This window comes from Orcinus orca, chromosome 3, assembly GCF_937001465.1.
Source record: "Orcinus orca chromosome 3, mOrcOrc1.1, whole genome shotgun sequence".
NCBI lineage: Eukaryota > Metazoa > Chordata > Mammalia > Artiodactyla > Delphinidae > Orcinus > Orcinus orca.
In genome coordinates this window covers 105,992,907-106,008,311 of record NC_064561.1, presented here as the reverse complement: position 1 = coordinate 106,008,311, position 15,405 = coordinate 105,992,907, and the positions used below count along the sequence as shown (strand labels likewise).

Below are 15,405 nucleotides of genomic sequence, written 5' to 3'. Positions count from 1 at the left end.
CAGAGCTTGGAACTCATAGTGAACCAATGTCTAGTCTTGAGCTGATTTTCCAGGCCACATAATCAGCTACATCCTTTTCGTTCACAAGGTCAAATTTCACCTGTAGATGTTCAGGGTGCAAATAGTTGGAGGGGTGAATTCCCGCTTATCCCCTTGTCTTACTGTGGGTTATGGAACATTAACCACAGATTTCTGCCTATAAATCAATTTCAAAGGCAGATTATTTCCTGATGACATCTTCTGCTCTGAATTTTCCTTTTCTGATGGTTGTCTTCATCTCACTACCTTGCCTCAGAAATCATCAGTCAAAAAGACCCTCAGTTACGTTTCTCAAAGCATAGTCCCAGCATCACTTTGAGAAGGGAAGTATATCAGTTAAAATTTAGACTCCTGAGCCCCACCCTGAACTTACTGAATTGGAATACAAAGAGATCGGTCTCAAGAATAAATATATAGGGCTTCCCTGGTGGCGCAGTGGTTGGGAGTCCACCTGCCGATGCAGGGGGCACGGGTTCGAGCCCTGGTCTGGGAGGATCCCACATGCCATGGCCGCTGAGTCTGCGCCTCTGGAGCCTGTGCTCCGCGGCGAGAGAGGCCGCAGCAGTGAGAGGCCCACCTACTGCAAAAAACAAAAACAAAAACAAAAACATCACTAAGTCTTATTTTAAAAGGGCCAGAAAAGCTAAACTTAACATGGCTCTCCAGGTAGAACTGGACTTCTAAGATTTGGCTTTTCCTGTTGTTCACATGTCACAAGGAAAAATGGTATGAATGCAACAGTTACAAAATGGTTAATAGTTCCATTCACAGTTCCAACATTGATTACACACAACACTGGGAAGGGCTTGAAGATCAGCTGCCAGTTTGAATGGTCCTCTAAGTTACTTCTAGCATAGTGCCTTGAAGTGCTGGGTAATTTGGTAGCTGTTCCAGTGATTTCTGCTCCCCGCACCCTGCACCCCCGGGATTTTGTCCATCTTAGTGCTAAAACTGGCCTCCTCTGCTGCTAGTGTGTATTAATTATGGGAAGCTAAGTTGCCGTACTCTTTTTTCCCCTGCAATCTAAGCCACCATTAAATACTTCACTATGGCAACCATTTGTTTACAGTGAGTCCATGTCTCACCTCCTGTGTCTATTACTGTTTATAAGTTTTCATCTTCACAACACACAAGCAGAACTTTCCTGCATGCTGATATATCTCAAGAAATTTAATTCTTATGGTCGTGTAACTTCCCGTGGTTTTAAGCACCTATTTATACATCACCAGCATCCCCCATCCCCAACTATAAGCATTCTCTGCCTGAGAGAATAGATGTTATTTTCTATGGGCCTACAGGCATCCAATAACACCCTTCTCCCTCTTCTTCCCATTCCTACTCCCTTTTACAATACCTGAGTGGAATGTTCCAACCAGAGCCAAAAGGCACTTCCCCTAAGGCTGGTGGAGACCTCTCTGATCTCTCAGAGAAGACCATCACTTTTCTCCCAGAGACTGAACAGCCTTTCCTACTACCTGCAACAACATCTCTAACCCAGTGCCCAGGCTTGGAGCTATATAAATAATCTCTGACAGTGTACAGTATTCTCACATGGTCCTGCCACTAACCACAAGGAAGTTAGTGCTAATCTTTGTATAGTACTTAATCCATGCTACATACAGATGCTATACTAAGCTTACTAATTACCCAAAGAAGCCTGAAGAATAAAATTCCTGCTTCATAGGCCACACCAACCTGTGGATTAAGAAACAGTCACAATGGCAGTGTATTACTTTTCCACTTTGACTTCCTCTCATGATGGAATTTCCACCCTTCCTTCTCCTAGGTGCTCATAAACAGACATCTCAGTTCTCAAGCTCTCATGTTGCCTCTGCCAGTTCCTCCTTTCCTCCTGTGGTCCTGACATCTATGGTAGCCCAGGTGGCTTACGTATGTAAAACCCCCTCAGTGCCCCTCCGCACCGGCAGGGAAGGCAGTGCCATTTCACACGGATGGCTGCCAGAGTCCAAGGTACCTTAGATGCTCCAACTGGCCAGAGAGGCCCTTCTTCCCTATAGCAGACCGTGGAAGCATGAGGCAGTTCTGCCTAGTGGTTAGTATATCATCTCCCAGAAATGTTGGCAAATCTTTTTTGGAAGCACTTTGTTTTTCTCAAGGCGTTCTACTCCACACTTCTATTTTTTCTGGCCAAGCAGCCCATCTAAGAGAAGCACCAAGCTGTTTCCACTCCTTTTCTGACAATAAAGCTTGCCTGATGGAGCAAGGAAGAGTTCATTTCCAGGAGGCTGTTAAGTTTCCATGCAAATATATTCTCAAGACATCTGCCTCATCAATGTCATAGGCAAACTCAGTCTTCTTAAGCTTTTAGGATAAGCAGAGTTTTTCCTTATGATTAACTCTCCCTTTCCCCCAACTCCACCTTTACTGACTTCCATACAGTACAGTCAGCCCTCTGTGTCCATGGGTTCTCCATCCAAGTTTGGCTGAATTCACTGAGGCAGAACCCTGAAAATGAGGGCTGACTGTACTACATCATCTTATATAAGGAACTTGAGCATCCACGGATTTTTGGTATCTGGGGGGGTCCTGGAACCAATAAATGATACTGAGTGTACAGGTAGAGTGACCATACTCAAAATCCAATACTTAGTTGAAAGTACAGTTGACCCTTGAACAACACAGGCATGAATTGCATGGGTCCACTTATACATGGATTTTTTTCAATAGTAAATACTACAGTACTAGATGATCTGTGGTTGGTTGAATCTGCTGATGTGGAACCATGGATATGGAAGGGCTGTGGATAGAAAGGGCTGACTATAAGTTTGATGAGAGAAATTTTCACATATTGAGATATGGGGAAGTCATTCCGGCTTATACATGATTTAACTTAAAATTTATGCTACCTAGAACAGCCTGTTATGTGGACTGTCAAACATGCATTGTATAACTGCTTTAACCATTAAAGAAAAGGATACATTTAAGAAATCAAAATGGAGTAACCATGGTTCAGGCATTCAAAATGGAGGCAGGTGACTATTGTGAATGTGGTTTCAGACACATTCCTGTATCACTGAGATCTTGAATTTTCTGAACTGTATCAGACTCAGGAACACCACCCACTGTTCTCAAAACAATATCTGCTAGCAGCTGCCAGCTGTAACCTTATGGTTTCAAGGTCTCCCCTTGTTACTATGCCGTCATTTCAAACCCCAACCAATCCTTACTTAATAAGCACCCTTACTTTTTGCTGGCTACAATCCTAATTCTTGACAAATACCTTACGTAATTTTGTGGGTTTGTCATTTATAAGGCAAAAAGCTTCCCCATTTTGTAGTTCAGTAGAATACAATTCAAGTGCTTCTTTTTTTTTTTTAATTGGGGGTAGGAGTTTATTAATTTATTTATTTTTGCTGTGTTGTGTCTTCGTTTCTTTTCGAGGGCTTTCTGTACTTGTGGCAAGCCAGGGCCACTCTTCATCGCGGTGCGCGGGCCTCTCACTATGGCGGCCTCTCTTGTTGTGGAGCACAGGCTCCAGATGCGCAGGCTCAGTAGTTGTGGCTCACGGGCCTAGTTGCTTGGCGGCATATGGGATCCTTCCAGACCAGGGCTCGAACCTGTGTCCCCTGCATTAGCAGGCAGATTCTCAACCACTGTGCCACCAGGGAAGCCCCTCAAGTGCTTCTTGAATCTGTGTCTCCCGGGGTGTAGTCCTCAGTTTGGCTCAAATAAAACTCTTTTCTATTCCTATTATAGATTACTTATTGATTATTTTCATCAACAAGTTATATGTAGATTTTAGACTCTGTGGAGGGTTGGCACTCTTAACCCCTGCATTGTTCAAGGGTCAACTGTACAGCCTTGAGTTGTTTACTAATTTTTTTTTTTTTTTTAATGAGAGTATAAGATGCTCAAGGCTGGTACATTAGTTATCTATTGGTGTGTAGCAAATTACCCCCACAATTAGTGATTGAAAACAACAAACATTTATTATCTCACAGTTTCTGTGGGTGAAGAATCTGGGAGCAGCTTAGCTGGGTGGGTCTGTTGTAGAGTCTCTCCGAAGGCTGCAATCAAGGTGTTGCCAGGTCCACAGTTATCTAAAAGGTCAGCTGGGGAGGACCTGCCTCCAACTCAGTCACAGGGCTGTTGGCAGACTTCAGATCCTTGCTAACTCTTGGCTGAAGACATCAGTTTCTCGTCTGTACATAAGGTTTCTTACAGCATGTCAGCTGGCCTCCCTCAGAGCGAGGGCTCCAAGAAGCAGAGAGAGAGACAGAGAGACAGAGGCAGACAGAGAGAGAGAGAGAGACTGAGACAGAAAGAGAAAGAGAGAGAGGTACTCAGAACTCCTATTCCTGGTTACACTAGTTTTATGTATACATGACTTAATTGTAATTTGACAGTATTTCAAGATTAGAGTCATTTTGTAGTATTTGTTAGGAAATTCTAATGAGTGCTGGGCTAAAATAAAATTCTTAAGAAATGGCACATGACAACTATGTGAATATTAATTTATTGCTATAACACTGAACAGCAAAATCCCAAATATATCCAAAGGAATTGGCTGTTTTAAATCACATGTTTGCAAAACAGTCTGTGATTCAACTGTAAACTGTTTGTTAGCTTGGTAGTGGAAGAACTGGATAGTTTTATACTGAAATGTTTTTACAGAATATTTCTGCTAAAAATAAGGACTTTTCCTCTATTTTTTTGTAAAATCCATACGACAGGCAAATCCACCAACTTCATGCTTCAACATTTATGCGTTATTATGATAGACTAAATAATGCTCTCCACCAGATCTGTCACGTTCTAATCCCTGGAACCTGTGAATATTACTTTACAAAGTCCCTACAAAAGGGTCTTTGCAGATGTTATCAAATTAAGGATCTTGAGATGGGAAGATTATTCTGGATTACGTGAATGGGCCCAATGTAATCACAAGGGTCCTTGCAAAAGGGACATAGGAGTTGTCAGGTTGAGAAGATAGTGATATGATGACAGAAGCAAGGAACAAAAAGGGATTTGAAGAAGCTACGTTGCTGGTTTCAGAGATAGAAGAAAGTGGCCACAAATAAAGGAATACAGGCAGTCTCTAGAAGCTGTAAAAGTCAAGTAAATGGATTCTCCCATAGAACCTCTAAGATGAACCAGTCCTGCTGACACTTTGACTTTGTCCAGTGAAACTGATTTTGAATTTTTGACCCCCTAAACTGTAACAGGATAAAAGGTGTGTTGTTATAAGCCCCCAAATAATTTATAATTGATCACAGCTATGAAAGGAAATGAATACACTTCTAAAAGAAATTTTTAGAATTTCTTTATATTTTTATAAGTATTTCGTGATAGATTGCACATCTTGAAGGCTTTTCAATAAACTTGTAGCCCAGTTCTCCAAATACACAGAGATACCACTTCTCCATGATTAAAGGCCTGGATTCCTCCTCAAGATTATCTGTCCCTTCTCCAGGTGGAGGTGGGCTGGGAAGAGAGCCTGAGCAGCAACTGTGGCACAGATCCTCCATCAAGGGACAAAAGTAGGAGAGGCTCTTGCAGCAACCCATCTTTGAACCCCCAGTGGACAAAGCCCAGGGAAGACAATCGTCACTGTATCTATAACAACCCAAGGATTTTAGCAGATCATATAGTGGCTCTATCCCTGAAGAGAATTAGGATTATTCGCCCATCTCTACAAACAGGTATCAATTAAGGAGAATAAAATATATCCATGTCTCCCATGGCCCAAGTTATACACTCCAGTCCTTCCATGAATTATTCATTACATGCTGAATTGACCATGAAATGAAATTTCAAATGAGGTTTTTGAAACTCTTGTTAGAGAGAGTGACTTGGAATATGAAAGTACTGTGTTTCACAAAATATATATGCCTCCCCCCAAAGCATTCTATACAATCTCAAAGAATCAGAACTAATTTATGAGCAAAACAGCCTAGCCACTGTGGGCTGAACTGTTTTATTGAGAAATAAAGATATTTTCGTATGACATTTAGAGATCCGGTTGTTCATGGAAGATGAATGGTAGACAGATCCCCCTCTTACAAAAAAAGAAAAGTCTCCAAGGGAACCTCATAAAATTTCCAGAACTGAAAGTGTATGACAGCCTTGAAGGATGCAGCTAGCTGTCAGGGAGTGAGATTGGTAGGCAGAGGGCATTTTCAGTGGCTTGTCTCTGATAGGCCCAACGTAGGAAAGGACTCAAGGCTCAGTGAGTGAAAGAGTGTACAAGCTCAGTGTGGAGATACATGCACTGTCTCCAGCTGTCTGCCCCTTCTTCTAGCTGATGCCACAGAGAGGCCCACTGATAGGCAGAGCTGCTGTGCCTGTTCTGCAGCAGGGCAGGCGCTTCAAGAGTGGGTGCCCAGCATGATCACCACTACCTAAACTGAAGAAAATTCTTGTGGTTTAATGCTCAACAGAATCTGGCAGGGCCTTGTCCTGAATCCCACAGCAAAATATCCCTTAGTCTTCAGGGGTAAGAAGCCCCTGGTGACTCCACAGACTACCTCCCATGATAAACAATGACAAACTCAGGCCTCTGCTGACAGCACCTACCTTCACAGAAGGACCTGTGCCCCATACAACTGCCCTTATGAAGCTAGATTCAGGGGCTATGCCTGTTCATCACAGGTTTTCGACATTTTCCCTGGTCCTTAGTGTCTCCTTACTAGGAATCCATGACATCATCATCACCTGAGGAACCCACAAGCTACATTTCTTCTCTAGCATAGCCATCAGAACTGCTTGAAGCCCCTGAAGGATGCCATCCCCAGATTAGAGACTAGTAGTTCTGAATTTAAAAGCCCCAAACACTCAAGGATGTCCAGTGGCTCCTGAGTTTTCCTTAAGTGAGCAACTTAGATGCTCAATTTCCCATGTTACTCACGGATTCTTTAGAAAGGAGAGGGATTCGTTAGATATTTACCCCCAAAACAAAACATTCTATTAACTGGCATCCTTGTCTGCTTTACCCTGATTTTAGTCTACTCTGGTCCAACTCAGGACATCATAGATGAAATGAATTCTTCCAAAATCGGAGTGGAAACCATCCTACCTCCACACTGGGTCTGCATCTTCAGGATCTTGGTTGCAGTCATAGATACCTGCCTCAGGAAGCAGGAGTTTCTGGTCATTAGAGACATGAATGCCCTACATTCTCCATCTTCTCAATATAATATCTGCCAAATACTATGGCTGCCTGCCAAGCTGACCAAGGACAGATTTGAAAGCTAAAGGGCTAATAAAACTTCTTGCTGTCACTCCTTGCTCCTAAGACATTAGCATAATCAACTTAGGCAGAGATGTGCCTTTCCTCCATGATTTGTTGTTATCTGGGTTGTGGTGGACCTCTCACCAACATGCTACCTTCATCCTGTACCTTGTCTCCTATCTGTTCTAGGCACCACTACACTGTTTACCAAGGAAGCTTCCTTCCTCCATGTGCCATCCAGAAACGTGAGCTATACTTATGGCGCCTAGTTTAAGACCTACTCTGACAAGCATCGTTCATATCCTTTGGCTTTTATATTCTCCTATCTGCTAACCTTTAGATACAAACCTATAACCACATGGGGTGCATTAATCTAGCTTTGTAGCAGAAAGAGCACCGACTCAAACTGACCCCACAGTCAGAAAAATATGTGAAATATGTAGTCAGAAAAGCGATTATGGGCAGGACCAGCTACATAATTTGCAAGGCCCAGTGCAAACTACAAATGTGGAGCTGCTGGTGAAAAAAATATTAATTTCAAGATGGTGACAACAGAATATTAAACCAAGCATGGGGCCCTTCTAAGTACAGGGTTCTGTGTAGCTGCATAGGTTGCACACACATGAAGCCAGCCTTGACTATGGGGAATTGTTTTCTACTTTCCAAATTACCACTTTTCAACAAGGATTCACCAGAGCATGCCAGGGCTTTCTACTCAACGGTACACAAGAGGCCTTAGCCAACTCCAACTGGAGAAGAGAGCCTGTAGTTTATGGGACTGGAATCTCCTCTGAGCTCCCGACCCAGCACTGCTACACCTGGGCTGTTACATTTTTAAAAGAAAAAAAAAAAAATCCCGATCTGTGAAGAAGATCCGGACACCTCCCATCTATTCTCAACTTGCTCATGCTTGTTCCAATCCGTAGTTTCTGCCTTCCTGGCTCCATAACCAAGCTTTGATATCTGATCCTGGCATCTTCTCTTTGATAACCATCCAGATGCCCCGTTCTGACTTCTCAGACTCTAGTCTCTGACACTAGTTTCAGCTCTGCTGGCTCCACAGGTTTTAATATCCCACATTTCACCTGAGAAACTTTCTGTTCCCTCTTCTAGTTCCATGTAATCTCGCTGGCCAGACTAGCCCTCTTTCCTCTACTAACTGGGGAAAGATACATAATCAGAAGGTACCATATGTAGCCATGACACAGTAGCTAATTTCACTCATTTAAAGAGTTGATAAGAGGGCTTCCCTGGTGGCACAGCGGTTAAGAATCCACCTGCCAATGCAGGGGACATGGGTTTGAGCCCTGGTCCGGGAAGATCCCACATGCCGCAGAGCAACTAAGCCCGTGCACCACAACTACTGAGCCTGAGCTCTAGAGCCCATGAGCCACAACTACGGAAGCCTCGCACTGAGAGCCTGTGCTCCACAGCAAGAGAAGCCCGCATGCAGCAACAAAGACCCAACACAGCCAAAAATATAAATAAATAAATTTATGAAAAAATTGATAAAGAGTTGATAAGAAACCATTACCATATTTTTTATACTAGTCTGTTTATGTCCTCCTTGGAATTGTCTTTTCTAACTTTGTGACAGTATACTCCCGCCATCTTCCTCATGCCTCACTGAAGTGTTGTCTTTTTCTTTTCTAATCAGTCCTCCTTCTACTCTGCCTCCTCTATCGCTAGCCGTACAACTACCATCTTCTTGCCTTACTTTGCCATAAATGTTGGGCTGGCCCAGAGTTCATTCCTGAGCTCTCTTCTCTTTTCTGTGACCTTTTATTATACAATGACCTCCAGATTTTTATCTCCATCCCTGCCTTCATCCCAAATTCCAGACATATATATCCCTGCCTTCTTTATGTAGTCATATCTTTTCCCTATCAAATAGGCATGTAAGGGATATTCCCTAACTCTAAGAAAGAGTATTATTCCCTCAGTCGTCCAGATCTCAATAAGAGGCACCATCAAATTTCTCAAGCCAAAAACCAAAAAGTCATCATTCTGCTCTCTTCTTTATCAATTTAATCCAGTCCATCAGTAAGGCCTGCTGGCTCTACTTCCAAATTTATCTTTTATCAATACACTTTTCACCAAAACCTCTTGCCATCTCCCTTACTGAGCCCTTCCTGAATTCCTTCCTGAATTACAGGAATAACCTTCAAAATACTCCCTTCTGATACTTTTTCCTGCTAAATCTCTCCAAATATAATCAGAGTGATCATTTTAAAAAATAAATCAGGTAATGTAATTGTCCTCCCGTTGCATTTAGAATGAAATCCAAATGTTTTACAATTCTCACACTTTCCTCTCTCACCTCAAGTCTTAACACTCTCCCATTGAATCAATTTGTTCAACAACACTGCATTTCTCTCTTTTCTAAATCACACCACAGGGACTTTGAACTTGCTTTGTCTCATTACTGGAATATTTTGCCCAGATCGTCACATAGTTGAAAGTTTCTCTCATTATCACCTCTGCAGAGTACATTCTAGTAAATGTTGCCTGTCCTACTACAGTCTGATTTCTCTGTATTATTTCTCCCTCACCTCTTCCTTCTTCCCTTCTTCCGTTCTTCCCTTCCTCCCTCTCTCTCTCTCTCTCTCTCTCTCTGTCTCTCTGTCTCTCTGTCTCTCTGTCTGTCTCTCCTTCTTTTGGCATATAGGGTTGGTTGTTTGTTAATTAGGGAACAGGCCTTTTTTTGCCTTGTCCAACAACGTGTCCTGAGCACTTAGAAGATTTAGTATAGAGTAGGTGCTCAATAAATATTCACTGAACAAACAGGTCCACAAAGTTATAAGGGAGTCTGTGATCCAATAATAGGTGGGTCAGTTTAACACAACCCATAGGCCAAATCTGGCCACCATCTATTTTGACAGGTAAAATTTTATGGAAACACAATCATATCCACTTGCTTACAAATTGTCTGTGATGGCTTTTGCACTACAGCAGAAGAATTGAGGAGGTGCAACTGAGACCATAAAGCCCGCAAACCTGTAAACATTCACTATCTGGCTCTTTATGGAAAGTTTGCTGACCCCTGCAATAATATATGCCAGGTCAAGTTGCCATTCAAATTAAAAGGAACAGGCAGACATTAACCTAAATAATACTGTGGGAACTAACGTTGTGTGCCCCTCCTAGAGGTGGAGGGGGCACTACTTGAGAAAAAATTCAGCTAAGCAAAATGATGCAAAATAGAGAACTCTAGAATTGGAGAAGCTAAGGTAAAAGTTTTTGTGGGCAGTTTGAAGCTATTTAAAAGTAGAGCTAAGATTAAACACTATAGCACCTTTATTAACAGAACAAAAAATTTAGTAAGGGCAACAAACCTTGATAACATGACCAACAATAATCAGGGAGGGAAATAAGATTACGTCTAAGTATACTCTTCTCCTCAGTAATAATCACAGCAAGTTGACAAGGGTGCCAAGATGATTCAGTAGAAAAAAATTTAGTCCTTTTCAAGAAATGGTGCCAGGTAACTGAATATCCACATGCAAAAAAATTAAGGTGGGCCCCTCCCTCACAACATACACAAAATTAATTCAGCATGGATCAGAGACCTACTGTAAAGCTTACACTATAGAACTACTAGAAGAAAACACAGATGTAAATTTTTGTGACCTTGGATTAGGCAATGATAGATAAAACACCAAAAGCACAAGCAATCAAAGAAAAAATAAATAAATTGGCCTTCATCCAAATTAAAAAAGACTTTTGTGCTTCAAGGACACTATCAAGAAAATGAAAGTTGTGTTCACTTTGGCAGCACATATACTAAAATTGGAATGATACAGAGAAGATTAGCATGGGCCCTGCACAAGGATGACATGCAAATTCATGAAGTGTTTCTTATTTTTAAAATATAACTAGGAAATTAGAAGAAGCTGCTGCTGAATTTGAATCTGGATCCTATAGAGCTTCTCCTCTAGGATCTACTGATGAGTCAAATCTATACCAAGATCTAGTTTTGAAAACATCACAAGCATATGTACAGATTTTGAAGAAAAATGATATGATCTGAAAGATAAATAGTAAAAATTTACCTCCTGGGCTCTTTACATAACATTTTAGTTGTTTCCCATTAAACATGATGTGAAAATCTTTATTAAAGGAAAATATTTTTGTATTATAATAAAAAAAGAAAATGAGAAGATGACCCACAGAATGTGAGAAAATATTTGCAACTCATTTATCTGATAAGGGTCCAAGATACAGAATATATAACGAACTTATAACCCCAGGACCAGCTCAATCTGGTCCTACTCTATTGATAATGAGATACTGAGTTGTTTTTCAGAAACAACAGAACGAAACTGCAAGTCACGCAACCAAAGCATGAGTAGAGGAGAAAATTTTGACCTCAAATAATAATTAGAACTAAAGTTTCTCCCTTCTATGGAACCAAAGGACTAGGACATGACTGGAACCTGAACACAAGAACACTTTCAAAAGCCAAGGGTCGGGCTTCCCTGGTGGCGCAGTGGTTGAGAGTCCGCCTGCCGATGCAGGGGACACAGGTTCGTGCCCCGGTCCAGGAAGATCCCACATGCCGCGGAGCAGCTGGGCCCGTGAGCCATGGCAGCTGAGCCTGCGCGTCCAGAGCCTGTGCTCCGCAACGGGAGAGGCCACAACAGTGAGAGGCCCGCGTACAGCAAAAAAAAAAAAAAAAAAAAAAGCCAAGGGTCTGTTGTCCAGGAAGATCTGATGCTGAAGCCCACTTTACCACACCTTACCATACATGGCCAAGTTCCAAAGCCCTCCAGTGGAAACCTGCCCTGCCAGTGCTTCCACATTCCAACACATCCTCCCCTAACTCATGAAACTTTTACTGAACTCCAGATCAGGAAGACAGATTTGAGCCCTGCCTCCTGTCTTCTTGCTGGTCAACCTCAAGATAAAGTACTTTTCTTTTCTCAAAAGCTAGTGTCATAGTATTAGCTTCTATGGGTGTTGAGCAATGAGCTCTTGCTTGGTAACAAACCCTTACAATTCAACAATAAAAAGACATAAAAGACAAATAATCCAACTTTAAAATGAGCAAATGATTTAAATAGACATTTTCAGAAGATATACAAATGGCCAATAAAAACATGAAAATATCCGTAACATCCTTAGTTATAAGAGAAATGTAAACCTAAGCCACAATGACATATCATTTCACACACAGGAAGATGGCTATAGTAAAATAGACAGATGATAGCAAGTGTTGGCAAGGATGTGGAGAAATTAGAGCCCCCATATATTGCTTGTGGGAATGTAAAATGGTTCAGCTGCTTTGGGAAACAGTTTGGCATTCCTCAAGAGGTTAAATGTAGAGGTATCATATGACCCAGCAATTCCACTTCTAGATATATATCTAAGAGAACTAAAAACATATGTTCACATTAGAACATACATTTTTTCATAACAGTATTATTATTCATAATAGCTAAAAAGTGGAAACAACCCAAATGTCCATTATCTGATAAATAGATAAACAAAAACAATGGATAAAAGATGTGGTATATCTATACAATGGAACATTACTTGACAATAGAAAGAAATGAAGTACTCATACATTATACAACATAGATGAACCTTGAAAACATTGTGTTAAGTGAAAGAAGCCAGACACAAAATCTAGATATTGTAGATTCCATTTCTATGAAAACTACTTGGTTGAGCTTGTGATAGTCTACAATAAGATGAACGAAGTAATATTTAATTTGACTGTCAGGCCCCTGAAGAAAATGATGAATCCTGGAAAATTAAATGGTGATATAATAGACACCACCATCCCTATGTTCTTTAGGTGCATAATTGAAGCACTAATCTTCACCATTGCCCCAGGGTGTGATACTTTTTTTAAATTTGGTGTCTTGGTCAGGGGTAAGACAGAATAGTTTCAGAGTTCCTACTTGGCTTTAGCTATCTTCACTATGATATGATAACTCTTATTCCACAGGTCAAGAATTCAGTGTGAGTGTTATCCAACTGCCAAGAATGCCAATCCCTATTATATATCTGAGACTAGGAAAATAATAGTCACGTGGTTCTATCCATGGACCCATTAGCTATTGTAAGCTTGACTTTAATTAGGACTGCCTTTATTACTTGGCCTCTTTTACTTGCTACTTTCACATGGGGACCATAATAAATTTTGAGTTTCTAAGTGTGGATATCAGTTCAAATTCTGTGTGCAATAGTTCTCAAAATGTCCTGGCATTCCTCTTTCCCCAGTGTAAAGGCGCCGAAGTAAGTGACCTTGGGCCCTTTTGGGGATAGTATATAGTATAGTATACACTTGCTGTGGGTTGTAGGTCTCTCCTTCTAGGGAGCTGAACACCTCTTCTGTTAATAAAGTCTGTATGTGAAAATCATCAGAAACTGAACAAGGAATTATGACTGTTTATTGAAGTGACTGCTCTCAATCTCCTGTCCTTCCATTCTTATCATCTTCTGGTTGTAGATATTAAGCAGCACACTTGTTGGCTGCCCATCTATTTTACTTATATAGACACCGTCCTCTATTAACCGTCTCTACAAATCTTTTTGACTGTCCTCTCTGATCTTTCTGGTTGTTACAGTAATTAGGACCTCTTGGTTCCTGACTGTAAGCAGTGCCCCCTGGTGTCTGTTACTTTGGTGCCTCATAAGCCACCTAGATAGTAGAGAGCCCAGGTCTGTGAGCCCCTCTCCTCCTAACAGCCCTGGCCTTCAGAAAAGACCAACCCCTGAACTTCTCAGTGATGTTGGTTCCCCTCTCACCAGTACATTCTTCATGGCCTTGGAGATGAGACTTAATCATCTAGTGGATTTTCTGGCCTTATACAATATGTCCATTCCAGTATGTCCACTTCCCTGAGACTGTATTCCTTCCTCTACCATATACCTCATGCCATATACCAATACCTGAATTCTATTTAGGAATTTCCACTTTACCCAGCATAGATCTTTGATTTTTCCACACACCTAACAGCATACCCAGCAAAGAGTTTGCCCCATTCTTTGCAAGATATTAAATCACACATCCTTAGAAAGTATTGTGAAGCAAATACATTTTTGCTTAACCTGTCTTTATTCCGGACCCCTTAAACAATTTTAAAGCCTAATCCCAGGGATTCTTAACATGTCTTACAGAGCTCTGTGACTCTATCAAACATGCAAGCTAATTCTTGCCTCTTTCTTGGTGTGTACTCTCTATCCTCCTTTATGAGGCCCAGCTGGGATATACTGAGATTTAACCCTTATTATCAGACTGGCAGCTAGGGGAGGAGATGGGACATTTCCTTAAGGGGATACATATTGCATTGCTGGGGAGAGGCCTTTGTAATGTCTTTCTACAGAGTTCTCCAGGGAGATGTAAGCCACCCCTGGGAGCTCTGGGAGTTCAGAGAGGTCTACATTACCGAGATCATCAGGAGCATCCATCCAATTATCTCCCACCTATGTACCAGGTTCCTAAGTGTGATATTTTTATTTACAAGAAATATATATTTGGTTTTCATGTCACTTCTTGCACAGGGCTTCTAAAACCCTTGGAATTTCCTAAATGGTGAGAGCAATTAGGGTGCCTTTTGTTAATGATAATGAAGTGACTTTTTGGAAAACACCTCAAGTTGGGGGCTGGTTGCCAGGAGAACTAACCATATGAATAGAGGGTTGGAATTTTCAGTCCCACCCCCTGGCCTCTTGGGGAAGGGAGAGGGGCTGGAGACTGAGAGTTCAATCACCAATGGCCAATGAGTTAATCCATCATGCCTATGTAATGAAACCTCCATAAAACCCCTAAAGGATGGAGCTCAAAGAGCTTCTAGGTTAGTGAACACGTGAGGATTTGAAAGGAATAGTACACGTGGAGAAGGCATGAAAACTCCACGACCTTTCCCCATGCCTTGTGCTATGTATCTCTTTCATCTGGATGTTCTTGAGTTATATCCTTTTACAATTAACCAGTGATTGATCTAGTAAGCAAAGTGTTTCTCTAAGTTCTGTGAGCTACTCTAGCAAATTAATCAAACCCAAGGTTGGAGTGAGGGGGTCATTGGAACTGCCAATCTGTAGCTGGTTGGTCAAAAGCACAGGATAACCTGGGCTTGCTAGGAGTTAGTAGGGAGGCAGTCTTGTGGGACTGAGTCCTTAACCTGCGAGTCTGATGCTGTCTCCAGGTAGAGAGTGTCAGAATT

General features: G+C 41.6%; 1 protein-coding gene and 1 non-coding gene across 2 annotated transcripts in view; one reads left to right on the top strand and one right to left on the bottom strand.

The window, feature by feature from the left end:
- Positions 1-15,405, bottom strand: part of LIX1 (limb and CNS expressed 1) — a 999,195-nt gene that overhangs the window by 963,313 nt on the left and 20,477 nt on the right. The gene's annotated exons all lie outside the window — the stretch shown is intronic.
- Positions 10,991-11,097, top strand: LOC117196212 (U6 spliceosomal RNA). Its single transcript, XR_004476295.1, has one exon. It is a non-coding gene; the product is annotated as a U6 spliceosomal RNA (small nuclear RNA).